Here is a 15101-nt window from a genome sequence, read left to right as displayed (position 1 = left end):
TTTGTGTGTGGATTGTACAGTGAAGGTACCAGTGGACAACAGTTGCTCATCAAGCAAGTTTATACAAAAGCTTTGGGACAAGTCCAACTCTAGATAAAATTCTAAAGGATTTCGTGCCTGTGTTCAGAGTTTCTTTTTCTCTCTCCAAGGTAACCCACATATCAAAAGACATATGGGTTGTGGGTAGAACTTCCTAAAATTGCTGCTGAGAAGTGTGCCATGCATAAACATACGTCACTAGCTTGAATTTTCTATTAGTCTCACAGGCAACAATTACAATCCTGTATGTTGTTCTATCTCCACACACTCCTGTACATAGAAAGATCAAGTAACATCCCTGGTTAAGATGTGTACAGGTTACAAGACATGTCTCAATATATTCACCAAGAGGTTTATTATTTTCACAGTGGCATTCACTAAATCAGTTGTCAGTGCAGCAATACTCAAGGAATAAGCAGGGTCTTTACTTTATCAAAGTTTGGAGTCAACCCCAAGTTAGATCACTGAAGCACATAACTATAGATAAGGTCACTCAAAAGCACAAATCCAAGTTATAAATATTCAGTTGTCGTTTATATGCATTTAGCAATTTGAATGCTGGGAAGTGTAGCCCAGAAAATCAATCGACATGGAACTATTGAAGAGGCATGCATGGCACCTGCACTTTGAATCTCTTCAGACTCAGGTTAAACAGGAGACACCGTAGCTCATGTATCCTGCAATAACCCTTCCTCATCGCCTTTTTATCTACGAACCTGCCCTTTTCAATGTTATCTATATGCCTGAAGGTATGAATACCCTTGATCTTGGTAAAAAATGGTACCACCCGTCAGCAAAATCTCACTGATGAGTGTCTATGTTACCTCACCGAGTTAGCCTTTTGTGTTGTTGTGGCCCAGGATGACAATGTTGACACAATCCAAACCAGTAATTGGAAAGTTAATGTTGGATGCGTCTTTGACAATTGTTGGAATGACCTGAAATCAAATGTGAGGCAGTGGAGACTCAAGAATGCTATTCAGGCAGTTAGTGATCTGTGGAGATACTAAATGAAATATCTGGAAGGAATTGTAATCTTGCAACTATGCTTTTATGTGTTTTTTGACATAAACGGTTTCTCTTTATGATGGAGCTGCAGAGTGCATTTCCCATGAAGTTCCTTCAGTGTTAACTAACATAGTCATGTGTCACTTAATGACAGGGATATGTCTGAGAAATGCATTGCTGGACAATTTTATTATTGTATGAACATCACAGAGTTTACTTACACAAACCTAGATACTATAGCTGATTACATACCTAGGCTATATGGTATAGCCTATTCCTCCTAAGCTACAAACCTGTGCAGCATGTTACTGCACTGAATACTGTAGGCAATTGTAACACAACAGTTAAGTATATCTATATGCTTACTTATATCTATACAGTAAGTGTATCTATACATGTCTAAACATAGAAGAGGTACAGTAAAAATACAGTGTTATGATTTTATTGCACCACTGTCATGTGTGTGCACCATCCTTGACCAAAATGTTATGTGATGTATGATTGTAACAAAAGAATTAATTAAAGATAATATTGAAGTGCCTATTGAAATTTCAATGAAGGATGGAATATTTGTAAATTCTGATTGCCTTAAGTGGGAGTTGACTTTCTTCCTGTTTCCACGGTTGTTCTTGTGAAAGGGCATAGCTTTCCAAAGACCTGAAATCTCCGACAAATCTTGCAATTCTCTATTGCCTGCATTATGAAGGTCACCTGGTATCAAATGAAGCAAAATGGTAGATTATAAAGACCTGTTCTTTCTTGTCAGTTCCTAAACATAGCAAGCATTGGTCTGTCTTGAACATTTCTGCGGTTATAAATTAGCCTTGGGTCAAGATTGTCTGCCTTTTTATCATAGACAAGATTTCATTTAGGAGATGTCCTTTTAATGTGTTATGTGAATAGTAAGTGCCACTTATGAAGCCCTATTTTCTTCCAGTCATTTTAATTGTCGAATCTATCCAGTCAAGATGCATTGTTAGAGGCTTCACTGACGACACCGTCTGTGTGTGTGTGTGTTTGTGTGTGTGTGTGTGTCTGTGTACATACATATGATTGAGCAGGATTTAATGTAAGTCAAAACATTCTCAAATTTCTTAGGACAATACAGCTTCCTTGGCCATTCCCTTGGAGCTCTGGGTTGAGGAGCTGGTGATGTGTGTTTCTTTTGCGTGTTCTACACGTTATCCCTATGCAGGCCTTCCTTGGGCTTGGTTTTGGAACCAGTGATGAGGAATATCATTAGAATTGTTGTGCTCAAAATGATTCCTCCATTCTTCTGTATAAGCAATGGCAATTTTCCCAGACCAATATTTCTTCTTTTGAAATGGTAAATTTTGAATAGTAACAGGTTAGTATAATCCCATAAAATAACAAAGTTTGAGTCCTATGAACTGTGTTTTATGCTAAATCATCATTTACTCCTTGTATGATCTTTTTTTTTTTTTTTGAGATGGAGTCTCACACTGTCGCCGAGGCTGGAGTGCAGTGGCATGATTTTGGCTCACAGCAACTCCACCTCCCGGATTCACACCATTCTCCTGCCTCAGCCTCCTGAGTAGCTGGGACTACAGGTGCTGCCACCATGCCTCGCTAATTGTTTTTTAAGATTAAGGGCAAAATCAAAGCTGCTCCCCTATATTATATTCATAAACCAGCATGATGAAAGCAAGCTATTTATTTATTAGAAGCAAATACTCCAAATTTAGCATCTAAGACATGACAGCCTTTCAAAAGACATCAATTTACTTTTTAGTGTCTATAACTATGTTTGTATTCATGTTATCGGTGTCCATAATATTTCATTAGATGTTCTGGGCAAATCGATAAATGAAAATAATGTATATGATAAGGAGAACAATCTAGGCCTCCTGGAGGCCCCTTACAACTCAGCTGGTGAAGCAGGAATGCCCGGGTGTAATAGTGAGAAACAACCTTTCAAACGTGTTGGGCAGTTTTCAGGCAGCCGAATATGTATGCCAATCCAGGCAGCAAGATAAGTGGAGGCCAGTTAAAAGATCAGGTTGTGATTACACGTTTTTTTTTTGTTTGTTTCTACTGAGGAAATATAAAACTTACTTATTATTTTCTCCATCTCTCCCGCTATTTTGTCAAAACCTTTCATGTAAGTTACTACCAAACACTGGGTTATCCAAGATCTGTGGGTCGTATTCAATATTTGCTTTTCCCTCAACTACTAACACATTTGATTCCCTTTGTAACTTTCTCCCGTTTCTCCTTTCAGCCTGTTTTCTCCAACCACACTGAGGTTATGAGCTTCCCTATGTACTCTCACACCCTGTTTCATCTCTAAGCTCCCTTGACCTAAAGAGATTTCCTTTTTCTACTATTGTACTCATCTCATTCCCTAATTTATTTCTTCTTATTTCTCTGTATACTTTTTATTCTTTTAGGCATAGCTCATGTTTCATGACTTTCAAAAAGTTTTTCTTCTGATATTCCCAGCTTGAATTAGGTTCATCCTAATCAGTTTCCTTAGACTCACCACTCTGCGTATTAGTTGCTTGCAGTCTGTCTTAGGCTGGGAATTAGCTTCTTGTAGGCAGGGGCTAGAATTTATTTACTCTTATGTCCATAATGCCTGACACAGGAACTGTTCCCACATACAAATTTTAGGGCCATAATTCTTGAGAACATATGTGTATTGTAGTGACTCATAAAGGCTTGAAATAAATTTTTAAAATGATGAATTGGGAAGTCCATGAACTTGATATCTTGATGTAGAAGAAAAGCAAGGGCAGATGAAGAAGTTATACAGGACACTTGAAATACCAGAAGAATATAGTCAGACAGCAATAATTCAATCCTAGATTTTTAGATGTGAAGAAGTTCTGAGAAATATTTGAAGACATGGCTCTAGGAATGAGTACATAACAGAGACCAGTAGCCAGAGTCAGAGCTTTTCAGAGTGAAGAAATTGCGTTGCAGGGAGAAGGGCTGTTGTATACTAAACAGAAATTGTCATTAAATGGAAGACTAAGCAAGAGGCTGATGATCTGTACCTGAGAGATGCCAAAAGGTGTGGAGATGGAGGTAAATGCCATAATCTACAAAGAAGATATGTTTTTGCCAGGAAGAAAGAATAGGTCTAGAATGTAATAAAAGATAAATAGGTAACTACATTGTACTGTGGTCTGAGAACTCACTGAAGGCATAGCCATTGATGTTAGCTTCCACTTTGCTTCCAGACAAAAGATTTTAAATATCTTAAAAATTGCATTTGATATTGTATGATTCATCAAGACAGAAAGTAAAGCTGTAGTTGCCCTGGGAGGGCGGGGAATGGGGAGTCACTGTTTAATGGGTACAGGATTTCAATTTTACAAGACAAAAAGAATTATGGAGATGGGTGGTGGTGATGCTTGCACAACATTGTGAATACATTTAATAACCCTGAATTGTATACTTAACAGTGGTTAAGATGCAAATTGTTGAGCGTATTTTGCCACAACTAAAAAATGGAAAACAATAGTATTTGAAGATAAAGCCCATTTCATCTGGTAGCTAGCTGTATGTGTCTGCTCAGCTGTGGATAGATATTTATGCTGTCTCTGAACTGGAGGTTACTGGTATTCTCTAAGGTATAGGAAAATTGATCTTATGTGGCTAACTGAAGTGGGAATAGTTGTATCCGTCAGACAGTAATGATATAATCATGATAGTTTACATTTAACACAATTTACATGTGTCATACTTTCGAAAGCACTTCATAGATATTATTACTTAATACCATTTTCCCCTTACCATATTTGTCTGTCCTTTCTCTGCTGACTTCAGAAAATGTCTCTTCCACGATACTCAATTCATCTCCTTATCTTTGTCACAATTTTAAGTCTCAGAGTCTCCAGAAAATTCCAGACAAGTCTCATCAGCTTCCGGTCATTGATTAATCGATGCCCTTAGAGGCTTTCCCTTCCCCTTCTCAATTGAACATAGCTTCCAAATATACTTGCCAGGAAAACAAAGTTGTTTATAAGGTTTTGTATTTCTTCCTGTTGAATTACGAACATTTTTTCATATTGACATTGATTTCCATCTGGCCATGAAATACTCAAGGTGAAGAAAATGATACAAAATGGTTAAAATATATCAAGAGCCAGGTAGTTTTAAGTGTCCTAGAAGCATAAACTAGTGTGATGCTCACCAGCTTATATGAGAGGCAAAAATGGATGAAACGATAAAACCAAGACACAGAGAGTTAAGGGAAATTTCCCAAGATCACACAGCCACTAAGGATATGAACTAGATTTTGACTTCAGGCTACTTACCCCAGAGCTTGTGCTTTCAACCATCATTTGTACTGCTTCCCTAAATTACACTCGACTACACTGTGACATCAAATTTCACCTATGACACTGATTATCTGGGGAACTTTGCAACTTATTCTGAATATGACTCAGTTTTCTTTTCTGTGCAGAGATAAAGTCAGTATATACCTCTTAGATTCGTTGTAAGGATTATATGAAATGACACATGAGAAGGCTTTAAAAGGACTTGGAAAGCAATAAGCTATTTTGTTTTCAATCATTTTTCAATAGGTTATCAGTGTTGTGAATGGTTCATGAAAAACGAATTTGGGCTCAGTGAGTAACTGAAATGTTGATGCTTAATAGTGTGTTTATATTAGTATAATAGTAATAAATGTTGTTATTGTTGAGTAATAGTTATTTTGCTTTTCACTGCTTTTCTTTTCCAGTGCTTTAGTCAGAGACTTCTTAAGCCTCCTCGAGAGTGTACACATTTCTTAAATTTGTTGGAAGGTACCAAATTTAAGATATCTTGCATTTTTTTCTTCCTTAGTAAACACTAAATTCTATCACGCAGCAGAAAAAGGGCTCTGTGATTGTCGGTGCAATGGTTTAATATTCACTTTTATTCCCTGTATGGTAGTTCTGATTTAATTGCTATTTAGAATAAAACTTGTTCCTTATATGCTTTCATAATTATAAAATTTATGTTTTAATGCCTTCTACACCTATACTGTGCTTTTCTTTATTTCTTTATATCTCTCACTGTTTCATAATCCTGGTATTTGAAATCTCGTGAAGTGTTATTTGGGGATTTGCTGGGAATGTCATCTACATAGTCATGTCTCAAGTTTGTAGCATCTTTAAAACATAATAGGAGATGGAATTCACAGCAGAGTAATAAGCCTCCCGCTTTAGGCAATGTATTTGTGATTGGTATGACTTCGTTCCCAGAGGGCAGTCAGCAACACAATATTATGGCTATGTGTACAAGGAAAACAAACAAATTTTAAAAAATCTCCTTTAAAAAAACAGTGCCCGAGCCTAACCAGTGTCATGCACAGAATCCGTTTCCACCTCTTCATATGGAAGTAGCTCTGGGTGGACGTCTAGAAAGTTGGATAACTATTTATCACATATGATCTGCAAAGGAAGAGATTTATAAGAAAGTGTTAAATTTAATCCATAGGAAAGCAAAACCAAAAATCAATGAATTTTCCATTTGTACTTTTCTCTGGGGCTCTACCCTCAGGATGGCTTAAATGCATTAGAATTCAATGACTAGGCCCAAGTGTTTGTTAGTGACATCAAAACAAGGTAAACATTCCTGCTGTGTGAGTCCAAGCACAGGGACACTTGGTTTCCTTTGGAAGGATATCATAAAGGCAATGGTTATGAGTAATCATTGTCTTTTCTTCTGTAGCATCCAATGGTATGTACTATAATTTAGAAACGAAAACTACTTAAAGACCCCTAGCTAAGTTTCATGTATTTCAAACTCTCAGATCCTGAGTGTTTAAATATGCCTATATTTCTTCATGAAAAAAACATAATCTTTGCCAAGTTCGAAAAAGTCATATTCCCATTTTTAACTAAATGTAGTCAGAAATTTGGACAGTTTTTATCCTTCAATACATTATGTAATTTGGGTAATAGGCTGAAGAAAAGTAAGGAACTTCAGTTAAATTCAGAGAGAAGCTAGTAATTGTTTTTAAGACTCAAATGTATAGAACAGATCTCTGATATTAAGGATAAGACCCTCAAAGGTGACCCAAATTGGGTCATTGTGGGATTATTTTGGGAGGAATCATCATAGATTCTTACTGTTATAAATACAGTCAAATGTCAGATGAATATACTCCACTGAAATGTCCTCTAGGAATGATGTTGGAACCAATGTTGGTAATTTTGAAAGTCATGGAGAGGATTTCAGATGATTGAAGTTGGGCAACTATCCCAGGTTTAATAAATAAGCAAATGGTGAATTCCAAAAATGCCGTATCAATGAGCCTCATATTGATCCAGAGCACAGTTTCAGGAAGGTCCATTAAATGGGTCTTTTGAGAGCATTAGGATAAAAGGCTGGCAGCAGAGATTCACTAAGAGCAATGGTGCCAAGCTTGCCTCTTGGACATTGTTATCTGACTGATAAAGGTAGGCCATAACGGCGCAGAATACGGATATTTCCAGGGTAACGCTGTCGAGCTGCTATAACTTTCCTTGCCTCTTTGCTATCTTCTCCTATAGTCGACTCCCAAGAAAAAGATAGTTGACTTTTAATCCAGAAATGTATGTTAATTGGCAAAAACAAACAAATGAAGCCATAACCTATCCTTTAGGCTTCTCTCTGCTCAGTTATGAGATCATGTGAATGTGCCCTTAGGAAACACAGAAGGCCCACACTATTATAGAGACAAATTTCTTACATTCTCTGCTGTTTAATGCTCTTCAAAAGACTTACCATACTTCACCAATTTGATTGCCAACTACTTGAACACAGGGACTTATTAAAAATTTTGCGTATTATGAGGGCATTAACTTTAAATATTCGATTTTTAAGACAATGCATATTATTATAAAGCATAGAAGGCACACTTATTACCTCCTTAAGAACCAGTCTCTATTTCTCTGGTTCATAGAACTCCCAGGTCATAGAGGGATTGGACATTTGTGTCTTCAGTTGGCCCTCTTCAGCCCTAGGATAAATAGTGATTAATCTAAGCCAATGGTTTTCAGCTCTGTCTGACCCAATGCCTCTACTTCATAAGAAATTCTTCAAAGACCCCTTCACTATTCTAAACTATTACTGACAACACAATGTATGCGTTCAAGTTGTTGAAAATATTAATGTTATGCTGCAGCTAACAAAGGAGAAATAATTTACTGTCAATATATAATCCAAAATGTATATAATTGTGCCAGAACATTTACATATCAAATGCAATAGAACATAATGAAATTTTCATATCTTCACCCATACCTTGAAACATTGTAAATAAAAAGCTACAGATATTGTTTCATTGAATAACCAAATGCCAAAACTGCCGTTTCTATTGTTGACATGATTGATCTGCGCTGGTAAATGTGATAGATACTTTCTGCTTGATCCTTATCCCCTGTTATACTCCCCTATTTACTGGCTTTTGTCCAAGTGGAATGGTCCATATTGAATATCTCAGTAGGTTTCCATGCTCATTGCCTTCTATGCATGTTCATGAGATTAAAGGGAAGGAGGAAGTGGGATTGGGGATTATTGCCTAAACTCCCTCTCTGCTGGGTCTCTTTGACTTCTCTTTTTCATAAGAAAATCAGTGTTTCCTTGTGTGGTCAGGGCAGTTTGCTCCCCGGAAATCTGCCCGCTGCTACTAACCCAGAGTTATCGTGGGGTGTGATCTCTGTGATTCCTTCACCCTTCTCCCCTGACATTTTAATAAGTAGTCTCTTTGGAAATAAACCCATGTTAAATTATCTTAGTTTGAGTGTGTTCTCTTTTTCCTATTGAGACTCTGAAATGAGTATCTAAATGAGAAATTCTACCATCTTTTCTCATGTACATAGTAGTTTCATTCCTGCAAAATTCATGGCACATTAAAACCATGCAAAAGTACTTGGCGCTTAGGCAGTTACATTTCGGTTTGTATAATTAAACGAAGCAGGTTATTCACCTTCATTACGTTAGAAAGTCATTCAGGACATATAGCAATCCTTGATTAGGAGCGGTTATCCCACGTTACTGGACATTTGGCATCCCTGTTTTCCAATCCTTAAAGTTCCAAAATGCCCTCACTTATTCTTTCCTGCCATTGGATTTTGTCCCATTAAGCTGTAAGGCTGGGAATGCCATAGCCGTCTTGAAAACAGGTAGAAAGATAAGAGAATCACAAAGACGTGGATCATGTTGAATTAACTAACCATTGATACCATCTACTTATTGTGCGATTTCGTAAAAGTTGCTCCTTGTTTTTTCTACAATTAGTTGACTATTCTGTTACTCGAAGCTAAAAACTTTTTTTCTTTTCTTTCTTCCTTTTTTTTTTTTTGGCAGAATCTTACTCTGTTGCCTAGGCTGGAGTGCAATGGCATGATCTTGGCTCACTGCAACTTCTGCTTGCCTGATTCAAGCAATTCTCCCACCTCAGCCTCCCAAGTAGCTGGGATTACAGGTGCAAACCACCACACTTGGATAATTTTTGTATTTTTAGTAGAGATGGAGTTCCACTATGTTTGCCAGGCTGGTCTCAAACTCTTGACCTCAAGTGATGCACCCGCCTTTGCATCCCAAAGTGCTGGATTACAGGCATGAGCCACTGCCCCTGGCCAAAAGCATTTTAACCAATAGCAAAGCACATTACTTCATTTTTTCAAAAGTTGCCAGTAATTTCAATAAAAAATATTATATAACATGCTTAATGCAATACAAATGCTTTTCAATGTACAATGGGGTTGTCTTGATAAGATGATCATAAATTGAAAATACTGTAGTTAAAATGTATTCAATATGCCTAACATACTGAACATCACAACTTAGCCTGGCATACCTTTAATGTGCTCAGAACACTTACATCAGCTGACAGTTGGGCAAAATCATTGAATACAAAACCCACTTTATAATAAAGTATTGGATATTTTATGTAATTTATTGAATATTGTACTGAAAGTGAAAAGCAGAATAGTTATATTCTATTCAAAGCTATCACTTTTGCTTCATCATAAAGTTAAAAAACATCATAAATTGAACCATTATAAGTTGGTGACCATCTGTGTATATATATGTGTGTGTGTATCTATATAAATATGTATGTTTATATATATATTTGTGTGTATATATATCCTATGTGTGTGTGTGTGTGTGTGAGAGAGAGAGAGTGTGTGTGTATGTATGAAATTGTAGGAAAGTAAAATTTCGTATCTTATAGATACAGCATGTTAACATGTTGGTACCTATCCTCCTGAGATATAAAACTTTACATGGATAGATGTGTGCATTTACAATTGTACACAAAGAGAAACATATTCGCTAGGCTCTTTAGTTTTCTGTAGTTTCATTCAACACTATCTGGTTTATGTGGATGATTACAAATATAATGCTAGGGTGAAGTTTCTTCTCTATAACTTTGACACTTCCTTGATTATAAACCCTTGGCATATTCTTAGAATAGGATTTTATTTTAGAATTAAGATCCTTGTTTCAGGACTCTAGGCTGTTAACACACAGAGCCAATAATTATTCAGAATGGTTGGGTTAATTCACATTCCCACAGATGGGACATCAAATGTCCAGGCTGCACAGCCTCATTAACACTAGATTTTCTGGACATTTTATATAGTATTTCATCTGATATAAAAAGTAGAATTCTAATTTAATTATGGTTGTTAATTTATTTTTATATTTTTAGTCATTATGAAAATGTTTAACTATATGAAAAGCCAGGAAAGTGTTGTTGTTTTTTTTTAAGGTAGTACTTCAGAAATAATTGTGATACTTAATTTTTAAAAATTCACTCTAAAAGAATCTTGAAATGTCTCTTTAATGAAATGGGACATAAATACTCGTCACATTAGTGAAAAATATGTGTTTAAAATCTCTGCAGAAATCCTGTAAATATTAATAATTTTTTTAAAAATTGACATCTTCAAAATATAAATGTTCTAAACTTATAATCAGTTAAATATGTATCTATTAATACATATAGATACATATATCTAAATAAATTTGAAGACTTCAAATTCCAGGTACAATATAATTTTTTTCTATCCTGTGATTTGTCATTCAGGATTTTGTAATTTGAACAGAAATATTTTGCCCTAACCACATGTCTTTTCTCTTACCTAAAAATGTTATTTTATGAAAAATTGTTTTAAAGGTCAGTTTGCATGTTGGAAAGCATCTTGTACAATGTTACATAACATATTTCATATTTGGCTGTGTTGTTTTAACTGTGTAAATATGGTTTAAATCTATGATGCTCTTTAGTGCTGATCATGAGGCAAAGCAAATTTATCTGTATGAAAGGCTCCTGTTAATTTTTAACTTTCAAAAGGTTAGATACATTCACCCTCTTCTGAATTTTAATTCCTGATGCAAAGATTATGAAATCTCGAGAGGATAATGAATCAGCTTCTGATTATATTCTGGAATCACGATTTGATCTCCCATCCAAGAATGCGTATTCACTTTCCTTTACATTACACACATGTGTAATACCATGCTGAGTGATGCTGGGAAAGGTGAGTCTTCAGTGACGCCTTCATGAAGTTACAGTCTCACCACACCGAGGTATTTTCTTTTTAACCCTTTCTTTTCTGCTGTGAATAAGTGCCTAAGAGATGAACAAGTGGGAAAAACTGAAAAAGAACCTTCATCTAATTCAGTAACTAGCTTTCGTATCTTCTAAGAATTTTTGTCTCCAAAAAGCTCTAATTTTCATTCCTTTACAAGCTTTATTTCTCTCTCCTTTCCACACCAGACTTTGCTCTGTTTGTTTTCTCTACCTTTTTTAGAGACGCCTACAATAGAAAAAAACTATGACATATTCAATACATCTGAAAATTTTGCATTGCCATAAATAAGAATGAATTATCTGTTTATAAAGAAAAAAATAAAAATATGAACCGAGAAAGCACAGAAGGTAGTAACCACATTTCGATGTTTATCATGGAATCATCTTTATAATCCATCTGTTACAACTCCACAGAGCAAATGACAAGTAATTGTGAAGTTTCCCCTCATTTTATAGGTTTGGTCTTGTAAGACATACAACACAAATTTTATTTACTTTTCTTTTTGGTATTTGGATCTAAATTTGGTCAAGTGGCCACTGGGTGGATGATGGAGACTCTTGGGACATACAGTCTTCTTCTAGTTTTGTTGATGTAAATATTACTGTGTGTTTTTCATTCACTTGTCATTTTACAAGGCATGCTTCATTAAAAATATGTCAGCATCACAGTGACAAATCACAAAATTTAAAAGGCACAAGAAAAAAAACAATTTATTTAAAACATTCCTGTGTAAAAGTAGTCACCACTCTTAGTATTCTTCAACTATTTTTATTCTATTTAAATGCAAGCCTAGTTTTATCTCGAGTGTCTGACCTTGATGATATGGTTTACTTTAAACTTAGAAAATATTGAACTCTGTTGGAAATTTCCTACAGATCAGCTTTTCTAGATGCCAAGTGCCTTGTTTTAGCCACGGTGATGACAGCAATTGGGTTCTCAGGGATTCTGGCCTCTGGCATCATCTCAGTTGCTTATAATTGAAGTTGGCTCTGATGCGAACTCAGCTTAGAGGCATGGTTGGACTGCTGGGCTTAAGGCTGGCCTGCCAGGAGGTTGCCTTGAGGTGTAACTAGGCAAAGAAAGAAGAAGGTTGGGCAAAATTACCAACAATCTTCAACTATGAATTTTTATGAGTAGGGGCTTCCCACACCATCAGGCACTCTGAGCTGGAGAAACAAGGGATGTTGAATTGAATGTTTAGCTTTTTACGCTTGATAGTCAGATTAGGGAAGTTTTGGGTACACCTTTCCCACTCTAGAGTCCTCTCCCTAACTCAGGGCCAATTTGGGACGTGGGCTCAATGGAAATGAGTGCCGAGATCAATTAGAAATATCCATCATGAACATAGGAGGCAGGCATTCTGGCCAAGGGGTGTGTCTTCCCACTTTGTATTCCAGAGTGCGATTTCTTCTTGCTATCTGTCCCTCCGTAAATAAGCGTTGGGTGGAGGACAAGCTGGTTACAATCGAGGATGGAACGAGATTCTAGCAGAATTGCAGAATGAACCGAGAGCCACCAAAGTGTGCCTCTGTGAACCAGCAGAGAGAGCTGTGGAAGGCAAAGGAAGAGGAGCCAAGAGGCCAGATAATATTCCTGCTTCCCCTACATTGTGAGAGTGAAATGGTCCGCAACCTCTATCAGTAATTAACCAGAGGCTTTTTAGAGAGTAAGAATTCTGATAGACACTTCAATAGCTGAAGTCGCTCTTCAGTACTGCACATAACCTGTGGACAGATTTTCATCATTATTAATTCATTTATTCAACAGATAGATATTAAATTCAAGGCATAGTTCTAAATTATGCAGTCAATTACAAAACATAAATAATAATGAAGGGCATTAGCTCTGCCTCATAGGACGTTAAAGCTCTAGCTGCTAAATGAGACAAGTAGGGTTCCCACATCAAGTGCCTGGGCTCCTGTTATAACCTGGACTCTGCTTCCGATGGCTTCTCTTGTTTCCGTTTTGGTAAAGCCGTCATTTGGCTTAGTCCCTATCCTTGCTATGGTCACCCACCAGCAGGTGGACCTCCTTGACCGTAACTACACGCATAGATCTTTGATTGTTTCTTTTCAAATGTTTGCTTACTTTAGAGCTGCAGTCGAATGTCGTTTGGACCATAAGACTCTGAGGCTGTGTGTGGTTGAAGCTGTCTTGAGACTCAAAGAGCTATTGAGGAAGGGATTTGGTAGCTGAACTCTTTTGAAGTTTTTCTCTGTCTCTCACACATCTGGGGCTGAATAGCTGAATATATTGTTTAATTTCTACATCGATAATAGTTTAATAGGCATTCATGCAAATAAGTTCTGCTGGGAGTTTATTGTCCTACTCCAATAACCAGTAATGCATTCCTTGAATTCAGTGTAGGTATAAATTCTACATGGTAAGTGAAACTGTCTTTATGAATTACTGCTATAGAATATACTATATTGTGTAGGTTTTAGTACAATCTAGGTAATTATCAAGCCTTGTAATATTTTCAGGAAAGTGATCCTTTCACTTCAGTTTATGGAACTTGGAAATTTTTCCATTGCCACCCACTAGTTAATCATAAACTTAATTCTATGTATCTGAATTTATTTTTCTATTTATAAATGTATCTGGATGCTTTCTCAAAGGTTTCCCAGATTAAAAACCTATGATTTTGAAAAATTAAAAGAGAAGTAATTAGAATTGTGTTAAAAAACAGAATCAGGCCGCGCATGGTGGCTTATGCCTGTAATGCCAGCACTTTGGGAGGCTGAGGCGGGAGGATCATTTGAGGTCAGGAGTTCGAGACCAGCCTGGCCAACATGGCAAAACCCCACCTGTAATAAAAAAATACACAAGTTAGCTGGGTGTGGTGGTTAATGCCTTTAGTCCTAGCTACTCAGGAGGCTAAGGCAGGAGAATCGCTCGAACCCAGGAGGCTGAGGTTGCAGTGAGCCAAGATAGTGCCACTGCACTCCAGCCTGGGTAACACAGTGAGATCCTGTCTTAAAAAAAGAAAAGAAAAAGAAAGAAAATCAGAATCATACAATGAGAGAGGTTGTATAGCCCTTTTAATTGTCCATAATGGATACATTTCTTTTTCTGCGTAATAGTTTATCAGCATGAAAAAAAAAAAGAGTCACTGAACACTGATAATTTTCTTCTCTCTCTCTTTATTTTTCCTTTGTTTTTGAGATGAAGTCTTGCTCTGTTGCCCAGGGCTGGAGTGCAATGGCAACATCTCTGTTCACTGCAACCTTCACATCCTGGGTTCAGGCGATTCTCCTGCCTCAGCCTCCCAAGAAGCTGAGATTACAGGTGCATCCCACCATGCCTGGATAAGTTTTTGTATTTTCAGTAGAGATGGGGTTTCATCGTGTTGGCCAGGCTGGTCTCAAACTCCTGACCTCCGATGATCTTCCCGTCGTAGCCTCCCAAAGTTCTGGTGATGATTTTCATTTAACGGTGTTCTACAAAGTGAGTTTAGGCAGTGAAAAGGCACATGTCATCTATAGTTTACCAGAAAGTAGTACTGGT

The sequence above is a fragment of the Symphalangus syndactylus genome, chromosome 21 (genome assembly GCF_028878055.3).
Source record: "Symphalangus syndactylus isolate Jambi chromosome 21, NHGRI_mSymSyn1-v2.1_pri, whole genome shotgun sequence".
Taxonomy (NCBI): domain Eukaryota; kingdom Metazoa; phylum Chordata; class Mammalia; order Primates; family Hylobatidae; genus Symphalangus; species Symphalangus syndactylus.
Note: the sequence above shows the minus strand (reverse complement) of the source record.